We start from the raw sequence: 15,310 nt of genomic DNA, 5'->3' as shown, positions 1-15,310 counted from the left end.
ACCGTGTGACTTCTGGCTATTCCCGAAACTCAAAAGACCACTGCGGGGAAATCGTTTTGAGACGATAGAAGAGATACAACGTGAATCACTACGCGCTCTGAAAGCCATCCCGGAAGGCGACTTTAATTCTTGTTTCGAGGACTGGAAAATACGTTGGCATAAGTGTATTGTGTCGGGAGGGGATTACTTTGAAGGCGACGAAATAGATTTGGAAGAATAAGTAAATATTTTTGAAATAAATAAAAACTGGTCTTACTTTTTGGACACAGTAGTATGTATAAGTAAAGTAGGCGTTAGATAGAATATTAAGGTCGAAAGTAAGATCAAGATTTCGACTCGGACCAATCTTCGCCTTCGAATTTGCAGCCAACGATGGGTAATTTTCCGCGCGAGATAAATCACCTTCGCGAACTTCACCGCGGGAATTCTCCTCGCGGTGCGTCCGCCATTCCACGTGCGAGATACGCGAGGACTTTTATCGTTTTCGGGGATCTCGATCGCGCGCGAGCCTCCGAACAGTCGTCTCGCCTGGCCGACGGCGGTAAATCCTGGCGGGCGATAATTGTCAAGGGGGCCCGTAACGATTGCGATGACGAGGAGGCGTCGGCTGTGTGACGCACTCGGCGCGTTGATTCCCGATAAGATTTCCGCGGGCGAAAGGTGTTGTGGCGCACCCTCGAAAAGCTGCGGCAGCAGCAGGTGCCAAGCACTATAAAGTTAGCGTAAAGAGTTGCACGGGGTGCACGCTCGCGAAACGGGACACTAACTAGGGAGTCGAGCAGGGTTTGGGGTTATTTTCGGTGGACGTTACCGAGTGATTTGTCGCTTTCCCCATTCTGCTGGGAGACGCATCTCGTTCGCCGATTCGTGGAAATACGCGTAATAGATGGTCGGTATAAAAGTATTGCGCTGTCAGTGTGTAAAATATGAGTGTTTTTATTCTCGAGTGTCCGGCTGCACAAAGTTATGAGTATTACCTGAGTATATGCGCAGAAAAGAATGACATTTTTGTTTGGAAATATCTTTATTTTTAACACGTTATGCCAGAGTTAGAATATTTTTTAAATTAGTATACTTTCCTTTTGGTTTTAGGAGAATCCTCTTGAGACCCATACAAGAGGAGATTCAGCTAATGAAAACGTGTTTTCTTGTGCATATATAGAGTGTTTCAGACTCTCCTCCGCAATGTTTGTGGGAATGTAGAACGGATTGAGGTGAACATAAAAGTTCTATAGTGTTTTATTTATTTTGCAAATAACCACGTAGATTTTTAATTATTAATAAAAGAAAATTGTTACATGATTGTGTACGATAATACAATTTTTATGTTCATTTCAATTCGTTCTATATTTCCACGAAAATTTTGAGAGAGAGTCTGGGATATCCTGTATATGCTGACACAGAATAGAAAAGTTTCACAAAGTGTCTGATTATTTTGCTGATCTATCTGAATATTTTTACATATTATTATACATGTCTTGAAGAATGCCAAAGAATGGACTAAGAAGAATAAGTAGCCATATTTATGTAAAAATAATCCAATTCACATGAAGTGTTTAAAAAAATGAAAATGAAAACACGTTTTAAAAAGTATAGAGATAACACTGGAATTCTTTGCAATTGTTTAAGAAATCAGATATGATTAATTTTCTGTTTAAGGGTATTCATTAACAAGCTTAACCCTTAAAAAACTGGTTAAAAAATATGCAACTGGTAAAAAAGAGCGCGAATAATATAAAATAAAACAATTTTTGATCTATTTTAGGCGCTCATAAAGCTTATTTTATTTTATGCAGAAAGACGTATGAACCATTGGTAAAAAAAAAAGAAAACAGAAACTAAGAAATCATAATTTTGTGATTTAAATTATCCTTGCATAACAGCCAAATAAGAACATACGGAGGTAATCAAGGAATATCTGAATATCTAGATGATTTGAGAAATAATCAGGTAACCAAAAATAGCTAAAAGACTCGAGTACCCGAGTATCATCTGAAATAACTATAATAAACTATAAGCCACGATTGACACCGCTATCAAGAGCGCGTGATCTCTCTTTAATTTTCTTATCATGCAAAAACCGCGTGAAACTGTGGCAGTATCTGCGAAGTAAGAGGAAACGATAGCGGGAAAAGTGAAGATATGTATCTTGGTCTTATAGAAGCGAGAAGATTGAAGGAAGCTGTATGTAATAACAGTTCGCCCGATCGCCCGACCGCCTCTGGCGTTATTTTCACCGCGATGAGAGATTTTCAGCACACTGAAAATATCATTTCGTGCCACACTATTACGGTAAAAAGAACTTCCGTCGATTTTCGAAAGCCGGAACAAACGGAGTCGAAATCTTGATCTTACTTTCGACCTTAATATTCTATCTAACGCCTACTTTGCTTATATCTGCATATATCTGCATATTATATTATATTATATTATATTTGCATATATCTGAAACATATACAGGGTGTCTCACACTCTCTTCTGGGCATTTTGTGGGGACGTAAAACAGGTTGAAGTAAACATAAAAGTCCTATATCGTTTTGCGATATTCGCAATAATTATCGAGATATTAATTGTAGAAAACTTGTAAATGATCATGCAGAATATGGTAAATGAGTTATAGTAGCGACGACTGCCGTCGTTTACTTATACTTTAGGTCAAATTGAACAAAAAAATCCTCTATTATTTTCCAAATAATCACATAGATTTTTAATTATTAATTAAAGAAGATTATTAGCACGATTTTGCGTGATAATGCACTCATCTTCTTTAATTAATAATTAAAAATCTATGTGATTATTTGCAAAATGGTAGAGGATTTTTTTGTTCAATTTGACCTAAAGTATAAGTACATGACGGCAGTCGTCGCTATTATAACTCATTTACCATATCCTGCATGATTATTCACAAATTTTCTACAATTAATATCTCGATAAACGGTATAGGACTTTTATGTTCACCTCAACCTGTTCTACGTCCCCACAAAATGCCCGGAGGAGAGTGTAAGACACCCTGTATATAGCAACCTCTTTAGTTAACTTACAAACTATCTCGACAGGTTTTTGGTAAAGTGGCATTTTACTAAGTACAAGTGGCATTTTATTAAGGTAACCAGATTTTCAAAAGTCGGAACAAGAGAAAGCGAGAGGTGCTCTGTTGCGAGTAACGGGGGGCTCGGTGGAAAAGGAGAAGAGGATAATCCGAGATCGTCGCCTCTTTCTGCTTGCATCACGGCGCATCAGGATCGGCCGCGCGTTCCCGCGAGGGTTGCGGGCAGGATGCCTCGCGCGCTAACGAGATAATACGCGGTTGCGGCGCGGGAAGACAGTGTATGGCCGATATATATCCTTTTCATTCTCGCGCGTGCAAAGGCAGCGTCATTACGAAACACACGGGGTGAATGAGGCCGACGTAACGTGCGCGCGGCCGATTATATTGGCGAGTTTTCAAAAGGAACGTAGGTTAGTGTACCCAACCGGATGGAATACGAATGATTTCCCGAGAGAGCTCGAATGAGAGATAATACGCGGTTTCTGAAAGGAAAATAACTCCGGGCTAATAGCACCCTCTCGTCCCCTTTGCGCGCGCGCGCATAGACAGACAGACGCTGACTCCACTCTCGTCGTGGATGAATCCGCGCGCGCGTCCCCCGAACGTGGTGCAACATTTCGGCCCGGTCGTTGGAATTCACGCGAGAACGAAAGTGCCAAATTGAATTCCCAGAAACGGCTCGGCCTGTCGCGAGGTGACGATGTAGCGCGAATAATAACTATGTTTCGACGCTGGCGCGCACACCGGTAATAAGTCATAATTGAAGCTCATTTCGAGCCGCTTGCAAATTGAAATTTATTCGTAGCGATCCTTTCTTCATTCGGCACGCAGAGCTGAGAGAGCTTGGAACGCGCGGACTGCGAATTCGCAGAAACTCGCCGATGCCGCGAGAAAGGGGTAAGCAAAGCGAGAAGGAGGGAAGCATTTGTACGTATCTCAACGGGACTGAAAAAGTTTCCCATAGAAATGAGGGACGTAATCTTCAGCGCCAGCTGTTTGATCACAACGCGGATCGCAATGCTAATTTTCAGAGTTTCCCTCTTAGATAAGCGCCGCTCAAGGTGAATTTCCAAATTGAATGTAAAATAAACAGATAGAAAAATGTAATTAAACGCGGCCCTAAAGTGGAGCTTACGGCGACTTATAGTGAAAGCTCCCTTACATTTGGACCTTTAAAATGTTCAGAGCAAACGATATCGATTCCAGGTAACCGAGTGTTTTTTCCATTATTCGAATATTTGAGTTTCTTGGGTATTACTCGCAGATGCCTATGCACTTTTCAAATTATCCGGGCATTCATATAACTGACTATCTAGTTGTTTGCTTTTACATTCTTCTTATTTAATCGTTCAGTTATATTCCATGCATAAAACATTAAATTAAGACGATACAAAAACTATTCTATAAAGTATTTAGTTTTTACATACCAGAGTCAAAAGTCAAGGTCAAAATAAAATATAAGATATCTGACAAAGTATTTGCTATCGAAATTTTTTGGGGTAAAATTTCATTCGAAAAGCAGGTCCTTCGAGACCATCGAGTCCTTCGAATTTGAGCGATTTCTCATTTAATCGCTCAAAATACTCAAAATACAAAATAAATATTTCCGATCAAAGTACTGAAGAACTTTTTATATCCGATCAGAAAACATCCGATGAGAAATAACAGTTTAATTTTTTGATCAGTTTATCCGATGAAATGCCATTATGAGATCGGAGGTATTTGATTAAAATTAATCGTATATCTTGATTGGATACAAAAATTTATTGGTATTTTGATGGGAAATATCCTTTTGTTAATTTTTTATCGGATAATTTCTCTCAGTGTACATTTTAATAATAGAAATTTATACAAAAAAAGAAAAGCTTACTTTAATATTTTTATACCTAGATTGACGAGGGAAATTTATTTATGTAAAGAACAATAGATGAAGCTTGTGAATTTGAGTACCCGGATATGAAAATACCCGAGTTAGACTAACCAAGCCCGTGTAGAACGAGGGGGTGTTAGGAGATGGTCGATAGTTCCGGCCGGCACGAGCGTCATTATGACGCAAATGACGCCCGCCGACACGGAATCGCGGACATTGTGCGCGACGTTTGACGGATGGCGGGCGATAAAACGGCGCGTTCGTGGGCGCGAACACGAGTTCGACGAGTGAGAAAATATCACTGAAGTGCATCGACTTAATGGCCCGCGCCATTACCCTTATTTATTGCTGCGTTGAGTTGCCAGCATTAGGCATAAATAATCTCAGGTAATTGCGGGTGCGCGGGGCGCGCGCTGCGGCCGATATCGTTCGGGACTCGCCACGAGCGATATATCCGCGAGAGGGCCGGCGCGTTCTCTGCCTGCTTCTTCTGCGAGAATCATTAGGGGTCTCTTTTGCGTCCGCCAAGAGCCCAGAAGAACCTCTCCTGTCCCGCGCGGGCCGCGCGCGGCGCTCCCCGAGAAATGAACGACGAATTAAACGGGCGGTTCATCTTCCCGCGATTATTATTATTATCATTGCGCGTGGGAAAATTTTTTATCCACCGCTCTAAATGTCGGACACGACGAGTCCGCTTTGCTTGGCTGCCGGTGATGAGGCTAATTACGCACGTAATGATCGACAGTAATTACAGTTTCTTTTGTGCGTGCCCTACGGCGCACGCTCTCGTCCGCTCGCGTGATCGATGTTCGTGTCGACATAGTCGGACGCTTTCCTGCGATAACAAGAGCGCGCTTCGAGAGGTACTTTGTGCAACATCGGAAACTTCAATATACGATGAATGACATCGTACAATAGCGGCCATTGTGCCGCCTCGTCATTAGTGCGTTAAACTCAAAATTTCCTGCGTGTCGATTCTTCTATTACCGTCCGTGTATTCTTTCTCAAACGCGGCGGCGACGCCCCAAGTAGAAACATCTCGGGGAAAAACTGATTACTGGCCAGTAACTAGACAGTTTTTACTGGCTAGAATTAATTAGACAGTTACTGTTTTGAAACTTGGCAGAAAATACTGGCTATTTTTTCATTTTTTCAATTACTAGTCAGAAACTAGACTTGAAAAAATAGTAAGTAAATACTGGACAGTTTCTGTCCATTAAAAACTCTGAAAATACTGTTCAGTATTTCTTGGGTAGTTTTTTGCAAGAAGCTATGCATGCAAGAAAAATAATAAATAAATATTGGATAATTTCTGCCCAGTAAAAACTCTGAAAATACTGTTCAGTATTTCTTGGGTAGTTTTTTGCAAGAAGCTATGCATGCAAGAAAAATAATAAATAAATATTGGATAATTTCTGCCCAGTAAAAACTCTGAAAATACTGTTCAGTATTTTTGGGCCAATTATTTGTCAGAAACTATACAAGAAAAATAGTAAGGAAATGCTGTGCATTTTCTATTCAGCAAAAAATTGGAAATTACTGACGAATTTTCTTGAGATAGTTTCTGGCCAAAATAAAATAAAATATTATATTAAAAATAAAAAAAATGTTTTAGATAAAATTATTGTTTCAATACATATACAGTTAAATTATTTATAACTATTAATAAACTGAAAAAAATAGATACTGATCAGAAACCGATAAAAAAATGCTTATAAAATAGTAAAAAATTATATAGAAACTAGTAAAAAACTGCTTAGAAACTGCTAATAAATAGATACTGATCAGAAACCGATAAAAAAATGCTTATAAAATAGTAAAAAATTATATAGAAACTAGTAAAAAACTGCTTAGAAACTGCTAATAAATAGATACTGATCAGAAACCGATAAAAAAATGCTTATAAAATAGTAAAAAATTATATAGAAACTAGTAAAAAACTGCTTAGAAACTGCTAATAAATAGATACTGATCAAAATCTAGTTAAAAACTGATCTGAAACTGTCTAGTTCAACTGTCCAATTTTTGACGAAGTGAGCGTCGATCAAACCAGTCAGTTTCTAGCTAAGAAAACTGGCTAAAAATTAGCTAGTTATCAAAAATTCCTGGACAGTTACTGGTCAGAAACTGGATAAATTTCTACTCGGGGCGGTCCTCTCCATCGTCCACACGTGCAGCAGTAACAGCAACTTGCATTTTCTCAACATTTTTCCCGTTACTATGTAGATTCCAATTAGAATAGTCACATTTGTGCCAAAATTCATTGCTACTACGATACAAATTGGAGAAACTCCATTCTCGTCCTAAACACGACTTTTCTGTTTAAGAAACTCGCGCTTTTTTAGTCGATAATGCCGGGATACTTTGATGGTCAAACAAATCTTATTTTTGTGTCAACTATTAGTTTAAACTACTCGTTTAAGCTTCTTATATTTAGAAAGTTTAACACAAACTTAAATGATCACAAAGTGTCGAAGTGATGAAATCAGAGGAAGGGAGTGAGGTGTCCAGATCCCATGCAGCTTATATTTTTCGCAAGGTCTTAAGAAATAACCATGTAAAATTTGGTTCTGTCGAAGAGTTTAGGGTTAATAGGATTAATAAGGTCCAAGAAGGTTAATAGGGGATATACAGAGACAGACATTCTACTTTATATACAGGGAACCTGGGACATAATGAGACCACAGGGTATAATGGGATATGGTCGATAACCTTTTACAAAGATGCTGTCATCTAACGAAATGTTTTGCAATTATTACTGTTAGATGTCTCTTATCGCAAATATACAAAAAAATAAACTTGAATTGAAAGATTGGTGTGTCATACATATATGACGCTGGTAGTAAACGTATTAAGTGGGAAACCCGGAAATAGAAGAAAAAGTTGCGTGGAAAAAGTAAAAAGAAGTGAGGAAATACAGAGAACAACAAAGTAATAAAATTAGTAAAAAATAAGTAAAATATATCTTATATCTTTCACTTCAAGTTCATCTTTTTTGTATATTTGTATAAAAAAACAAATTTTCTCTCTGTTTTACACAATTACATGATAACAGATGTAATGTGATCTATGAGAAGAATTTCTTAAATAAGCCGTGGTAGCGGACATGTTAAAATCGCCACTTTAATTATTTGGGAAATGGAAATAAATTTCAAAAATTAGATCATTAAAAATTCTCTATAATTGAAATAGGGATAGGATTCCTAATTAGTATTGCAATACGATACACATACTTGAATAAGTTTGGGAAAGTTGTTCGAAATCTATGCTATACTTAGGAATGTTTAAAAATTCTCATAAAGAAGCAGAACCCATAATTATTTCAGGGAATTAGACTGGATCTCAATTAGATTCTTTTTCTTAGACTTTTTATGCGGGACCAGCAACAGCAGCAGCATTCGCAAAGCCAGTCGCGGATGACACGCCCGAGGATTCTATAAGAAATCGCGAGTCCACGTGCGAGGAACATTTGTCACATCGTTGGCGCGCGGGCAGTTGGCGAATTTCCCTGGTGCCGGGAACAATGTTTCGCGTCCCGCTCTCTCGTCATCATCCGGACGATATGATCCGGCGAGATCTCCGCTCAGAGCACACCTATCTCAGCCGATCATCCGCGGCCGAGGCAGCAGCTTAACCGGGACTTAAGCCCCGCCATAAATCGGTCGAGCGCGATCGGCCCGAAGATCGTACTCTCGCGCCGAAATACTTTTCAGCGGATACTTAAGCGGCGGCGATAAAGCGCGGGTCAGCCGCCGTTACTCAACGCGGCGCCATTAATTTGATAATTTATAAACTCAACCGGCAGGATTGCGAAAGACCGCGCCATTACGCCGCGGTGACGTAAGATATCATTAGCGGCGGTTTATCTGGCCCGAAATGACGCCGGAATTTCGCCACGGCCTGGGCCCCGGGACGATGAAGACCGACTGGGCCGTCAGCGCGGTGCACGAGAATGATGATGAAGCGGAGGACCGGAGAAGAAGAAGGAACACGGGGTAAAACAAGTGGAGGACGAAGAGGCGGGGTGCGGTGGGCCTCGATGGGCCTCGATGGGGTGGAAGAAGCGAGAGCGACGGCAACCAGAGAGAGAGAGAGAGAGAGAGAGAGAGAGAGAGGGCTTCTTTTTACACCGACGACGAGCGTTGGGACCCCGCGGTTGGGACCGATGATTTGTATGTACGTCGAGGATTGTTTATGGCGGTCTAGGCAATTGTTTAACTTAATTGCACGCTGTTACGTCGGCACGGTTAGTTTCTCCATATAGCAGAACACGCGTGTGTAGTTGGCGAACGATCGTGTGAGCGAGCGAGCGAGTGAACGCGAGTCGGGAGGATAGAGTTATTACCTGTCCGGGACTTTTAGAGCTCCCTCTCGACACGCCCTTCCAGTGTAGCCGTTATTAGTAATGCGGACTATTAGGATTTTTCATGCGGCGCGCGCGCGGGCGCGAGAGCACCACCTCGTGCGCTTGAGCAATCGCGAGAACGTTGCGCGATACATCGTAACGGAACTGGGCTGTTGTGTGGCCTCGAGACGAACGCGGCTTAAGGGATTTATTCGCTTGAGATACTTAAGATGGGACCAACATTTTTTAACGAAACATTTGTCGCGGTAAGACACATTCCTAGCGGAGGTTTCGTGCGATTCGTCTGCACCGTTCGTGTAAAAATCGACACTGAATATCGCGATTTTGCACATGTAACTTTATCGCAGAAGCAATATAGATAAACGTTATTCCTGTGGAATCACAGTTTAAGTATGACCAGTTACGACAGCCAGAAATGTAGGAATAAGTTTCATGTGCAAGCGGCGTGACCAGCAATATGGCGGCGCAATTTTCTGTTATGTGAGTACGTTTAAATAAACGAAGAAAATTGAATAGAGAAAGATAGTGAAAAATAGTATAAGATAATGAACTTGCTTATTTTTATTTGTATGTGGAGAAAATTTATTATTAGAAAATTTACTAATATTATTAATTGTGTAATATATATTTTTAGAGCAAATAAATAAAAAGTGTAGATATAAACATTTATTCATATACATCTTGCTCATACAATATAGTTATATATTTTATAAGTAGATATACATTAAGTCAGTTATAAAATATGGTTTAATTTTCTACACAAATTTTGCTTATTACATTCAACAAAGCCCTTAATACGTGTAATAACGTTTAAGATATTTATTTGTTTGATAAAATCGATTTTACTTATTTTTCAATTTCAAAATTTTAATTTCTGAATAATAAGTTTATTCCAATTATTTTAGATAAATTCTTACAACTAACTCTATTGCATATTAAATTATTCTATTTTGAAACTTGGCGTTCTCTCAACCAAAAACAGCGATAGACCATGTGATGATATGGCATTAAAGGCGCCGCCGACAGTTACTGTCGTAACTGGTTATACTTAAATTGTAGAGTAACTTTGCACAGAATAATGTTATGCAAATGAAAAAGTTACTTTTATAAATGTTACATATTAAAAAACGCGGGATAAGAAAAAACAGTACTAACTGCTTTTATGCAATAGTCGACGTTTTTGTGCAATAGCAGGCCAGAAAACGGTTGTTTTATGCTTTGAGAGTGTACTGAGTGAAACGTAGCAAGGTAGTATCATGAAATTAGCTCCCAATTAACATTTTTTTATTTGGATAGTGACATGAATAAATAAAAGTATAATTATGTCGCATAATAACGAATTTATGAGCAGTTCCCTTGAATGCGCTAAGTGAAAATACGCCCCCTTGGGCGCCCTGGAAACACGTACCTGGTGGATAAACTTCTTAATTGCACGCCGTCGATTCGAGTCACTGGCGGTTGCGGCCGGCCGGTCGAGCGGGGCCGAACGGCCCCGTGAAAATAACGTGGTAACTGGGATTTTTCTCGTTTTAATAAAAGGCTTTGTGTGCGCAGAGAGAGAAAGTGGCCCGCGCGCGTAATGCAGCTACTACGTTCGACGTTAATAAACAGCGCCTGAACTTTATGGTTTTATGGACTCGCGTGTTACGCGCCTTTACGTTCCTTGCGTCTCGAGCGCAAATTACATAGAGAGGCGCGTATCGGGAATTTTTGCGTTTAACGGGTGTGCACGGAAATACTGGCGGCAATCAAAGAAATATTTCGCGTATCCATCCAGACAGGTGCGCGCAAATTTCTTAATTATCCCCGTGTATTTTTATTTATTTTCTTACGTTCTTCAAGGTTTATATGAACACATTCATGCAAGATAATCATGTATTTTATGAAATATTTGTTTTTTTATTAGGATATGTAAAAATGAACTGCGAAATGTCAAAGAGTTCATTTTTAATGTTGACCATATTCAGATAGATTTCCATAATTATCACGACGTGAGAGTTTGTAAGATTATTGGAAGAATACTCCTCTTACTGACTCAGTCAGAAGTATTTTTACTAATTTATTTTAAGAGAATTTATGATGGAAATTTTACAATTTTTTAAATTATATTTAAGTAAATATATTGTACTGAATTAATCATTCAATTTGTAACATATAACGACATACATTTTTGATTGCATCTATGCAGCAATAAATTTACATAAAGTTACATTCGGAATTTCATATTATAATGCATTTTACATGACGTATAGTTTCAAATAGCAAATCTTGAGATTTTGATTTTCTTCTATATTTTTAATTTAATTTTTAAATCATATTTTATGTGATAAATATTAATGTTATATGAATCACTCATAACGGGACGCAATTTTCACAATTCGCTTAGTAAAATTGCCATCAAACGTGACGTACACATGTTTGTATTACTACTTTTATATATAGATTAAATTGATTGAAAGTAAATTGATATGAAGAAGAAAACCTGATTCTATTAAAATATACCCAGATTGACAAGTATATTCAAGTAGACAAGTATGACAAGTAAATTTCTCTCTCTCTCATTTTTTCACATTTTCTTAAAATGAACCAGTAAAAATGTTTCTGACTGAATCAGTGTGAGAGGAGTATTCCTCTGATGATCTTACTGACTGCAGTGCCATATCTATAAATGCATCAGCAGTCGTAAGTATAGTCACATCTCAGTGAAGAAGAAACACACTGACTGTGAACTTCAGAGAGCATTCACTCGTTCACTTGCTCATTTTCTCTTTCTTCCTCTCGCCACGTGACGGCACAAAATTGCCTTCGAAAGGGCGAGCCGGGCACCCTCGAAAGAGCACAAAAGCAGCCGGCGAGATGCCCTTTATCGCGGAATTTTCTGCCCAATAAAGTGCGCCGGGCGTGGTAACGCGACGTAACCGACGGCGGTACGGCGCGTTTGGGGATCGTTTTTGACGATTGAGAATCTTTCTATGGGCTTTATGATGTGGCACCGCGCCGCCATTTCCCGCATTCGTCCGCGAGTATTTCACGGGATCGGTGTTTCGGGGGAAGGGGAGAGTGGTGGCGTGCGCGCAGGGGGAGGAGGAGGGGGCAAGGTGACAATGCGACACGTTCGATCTTCGCCGTTTGCGTCGGCCCATTCCTCATCTCGGCTCTTCCTCTGTATCTCGCGGAGCCATTTGTCCCGGCGACTCTTCGTGCTAATCCAAACGTGATTTTTACGAGCGAACGCACCCCAACGGGCGTGCCAAAATCTTCCAGCCAGCGCGCGCGTACAAGCGGAATGACTTCCTTAACGTTGGAAAGCGCGACGATTGACCCGGTTAAGTCGTTATATACGATGACATAAAGTTTGAGATTTTTCTCTTTACGCCACTATAAAAGAGGTACTACCGTAAAATATGTGCCCGATATATCAATTACTTGGCATGACGGAGAAAGTCGTTTCGTTTTTCACCTTGTGCGCGTTGCTTTATTGTTTACTTTATCGTGGTGTTTCCCTTCCATGGCACGAGCACAAGGAGAAGAATTCGCGAGATTTCCCCGTCGCATAAAGAAATTATCGAGCGACCATACATGACCATAACGTGTTAAACGTGTTTTTCAGTTAAACGTATTTTCTGATGATGCAAGAGTAGATTTAGTAGTAGTGGACTCAGTTAAGGTATAATAATAAGGTATAATAATAAGGTATAATAAATTTTTTTAAAGGACCTAAGAAATGAATTGAGGACATAAGGAATAAATTTAAAGGAATAAATTATTTATTAGATTTGGTTTCCGGGTTTGAGCCGCATGAATTCTTCTGTATCTGATTCCGATGTTTTGCGGACAGTTCAGTTCGTTTCATCAGGGAGGAATGACATGAGCATTAGGTTAGATGTGTGTTTGCGAGTATATCCGCATTTAAAATATACAATCTCATCCTTAACGGAATCCTTTTATCATTTGATCTCGAAAGAGGATTATTCTAAAACCAAAAGGCATATTCAGAAAAAGGATTTTGATTGCAAGGTGTCTTCTTTCTTCTAATCCCATAAATAAAAGCTTTTACCGAAAGAGTTCTTTTCTTAAAAGGAAGAGGAATAATATTATGCCTGAAATATCTTCTATTTGATTTTAGAAGAATCTTATTAAGACCATGTATAAAAGGATTCCATCAAGGATGAGATTATATGTCTTTGGGTGCGAGTATTTCAATACTTGTATTCGCAGTACTTGCAAGTTTAATTAACTCGGATCTTGCAAACTACTAACTTGGGTACTACTCAGGTATTCAGGTACGTGGTTGCAGAACTTGCGAAACTATTATCCGGAGATATTGTGGTATTTTTTAGCATATAAAAGAATATCATTCTACTGCCGAGAAAAGTGATTATTTAATTTATTTTCCTTCTTTTCAACTCAATGCTTATCTTTAAAAACGAATATTTTCTTGATAATACACTAAGAAACAAGTACATGAAAATCTATTTGTGGGAAATAAAGTTTATTCACAGGAATAAACTTCATTTTGCACATATAAACTTTATATCCTATAAATAAATTTTCAAGTATTTTTTTCTGAGTGTAGTCTTAAAATATATTTGCCACAAATCTTAAAAAGGCTCATTATCATGTACTCAAAAGAAGAAGTTATTTTTTTTACAGTTAATAACCGAAAAATGGGAGAAATATAATTTTTTTTATTTATTCTTAAAAACTAAACACGATATATAAATAATTCCGCGTACTTTGCGACTTAACTTTGCTTCAACTTTCTATTATTTCTAATTTCAAATTACTTATTTTTTTATTACTGTTTCAAATTTCTAAAATTGGTATATTATACTTGATATATATTTATTCTATCTTCTTAATAATAATTTTTTTTTTAATAATTTAAGAAAATGAATATAATAAAACTTTATTGAGAAGAGAAAATTGCTTCGACTGTAGTAAGCAAGCTGAATTTTGGTTTTAACTTAATATCATTGATTGAAATACTTACTAGGATTCCAAATGTATTTTGAATAAATATGTGGATTATGATAAATGCTTGGACATGTAAAATACTTGAAACAAATAACACTTACTTGAACGCAGTATGTGTTCTTCCGTGTACAAAACCAAATGTAAGTGTACGTACAAGATATTATAATAAAAATAGAATTTTGTAATGTTCGGAAAAGCCGGGCATCCAGATGATGCCCCGCGTACCCAGGATTGACGACGTTAATATCTCCATCTCATCATTTCCCACGCGTAATCTTGAATCTTATAATTCCCGTCCCATAATCGCGACTTCGCCTCAGCTGTCCGGGTGTCCGTCTCGTCGGCGCAACTCGAATTCTTCCAAATGAATTGCTGCGAGGTGACGTCTCAATAATTCGTCCGTCGCCAGGCGAATATTAGATGCTCGTGAGAAGCCCATAGAAAATTTGTTTGCATTCATCCACCGCGGCCCCGGCAGGTGACACCTTCGCGCGTCTGCTCGCTCGCTCGCGCGTTCGCGTCCCTCTCATCCGCTTCCATCGCTTCGCCAAAAAGCCGAAGGGACGGCGTAGACCATCGGCGTTTCTCCAGGAGGAGGTCAACCCGCGAATTTCCACGCGGCCGCTCTCATTGTTGCGCGATAGTCCGGCGGAGGAAAGCGCGAGGGGGTCGAAGAGGAAAGGAAACGTGTCCCCGCGCGCCTTTGTCGATCGAGTGTGGATTTCGGGCCCCGCATTGTCCGGGTCTTCTGGGCCTCCTTTACGACTCGCGGGAAGAGGTGGACTCGTGCTGCCGAGAACTTCCCGGCCCGTCCATTGTCGGAGTCAATCTTTGCCTCGTTAGGCGCTTATTTTCGCTCTTATTTACACGCCCTCGACAATACCGGCGCGGCTGGGGATCCCGCATGAGAGAGCCTCGCGCGTGATAATGTATACGTTTAAAGACGCTCGATTTGTTTGCCATTCTTCGCGGAGTATGTCATCGAGATCGTTCCCGTAGAAGCGGACAATTCCGCTGGACTAGGGCGTTGCGCGCGCGGGTGAAAAGG

The sequence above is a fragment of the Odontomachus brunneus genome, unplaced genomic scaffold (genome assembly GCF_010583005.1).
Source record: "Odontomachus brunneus isolate Ranch 3 - 2012 unplaced genomic scaffold, Obru_v1 Obru_scaffold_104, whole genome shotgun sequence".
NCBI lineage: Eukaryota > Metazoa > Arthropoda > Insecta > Hymenoptera > Formicidae > Odontomachus > Odontomachus brunneus.
The sequence above is the reverse complement of the archived record's forward strand: the minus strand, read 5'-3'. Positions refer to the sequence as shown.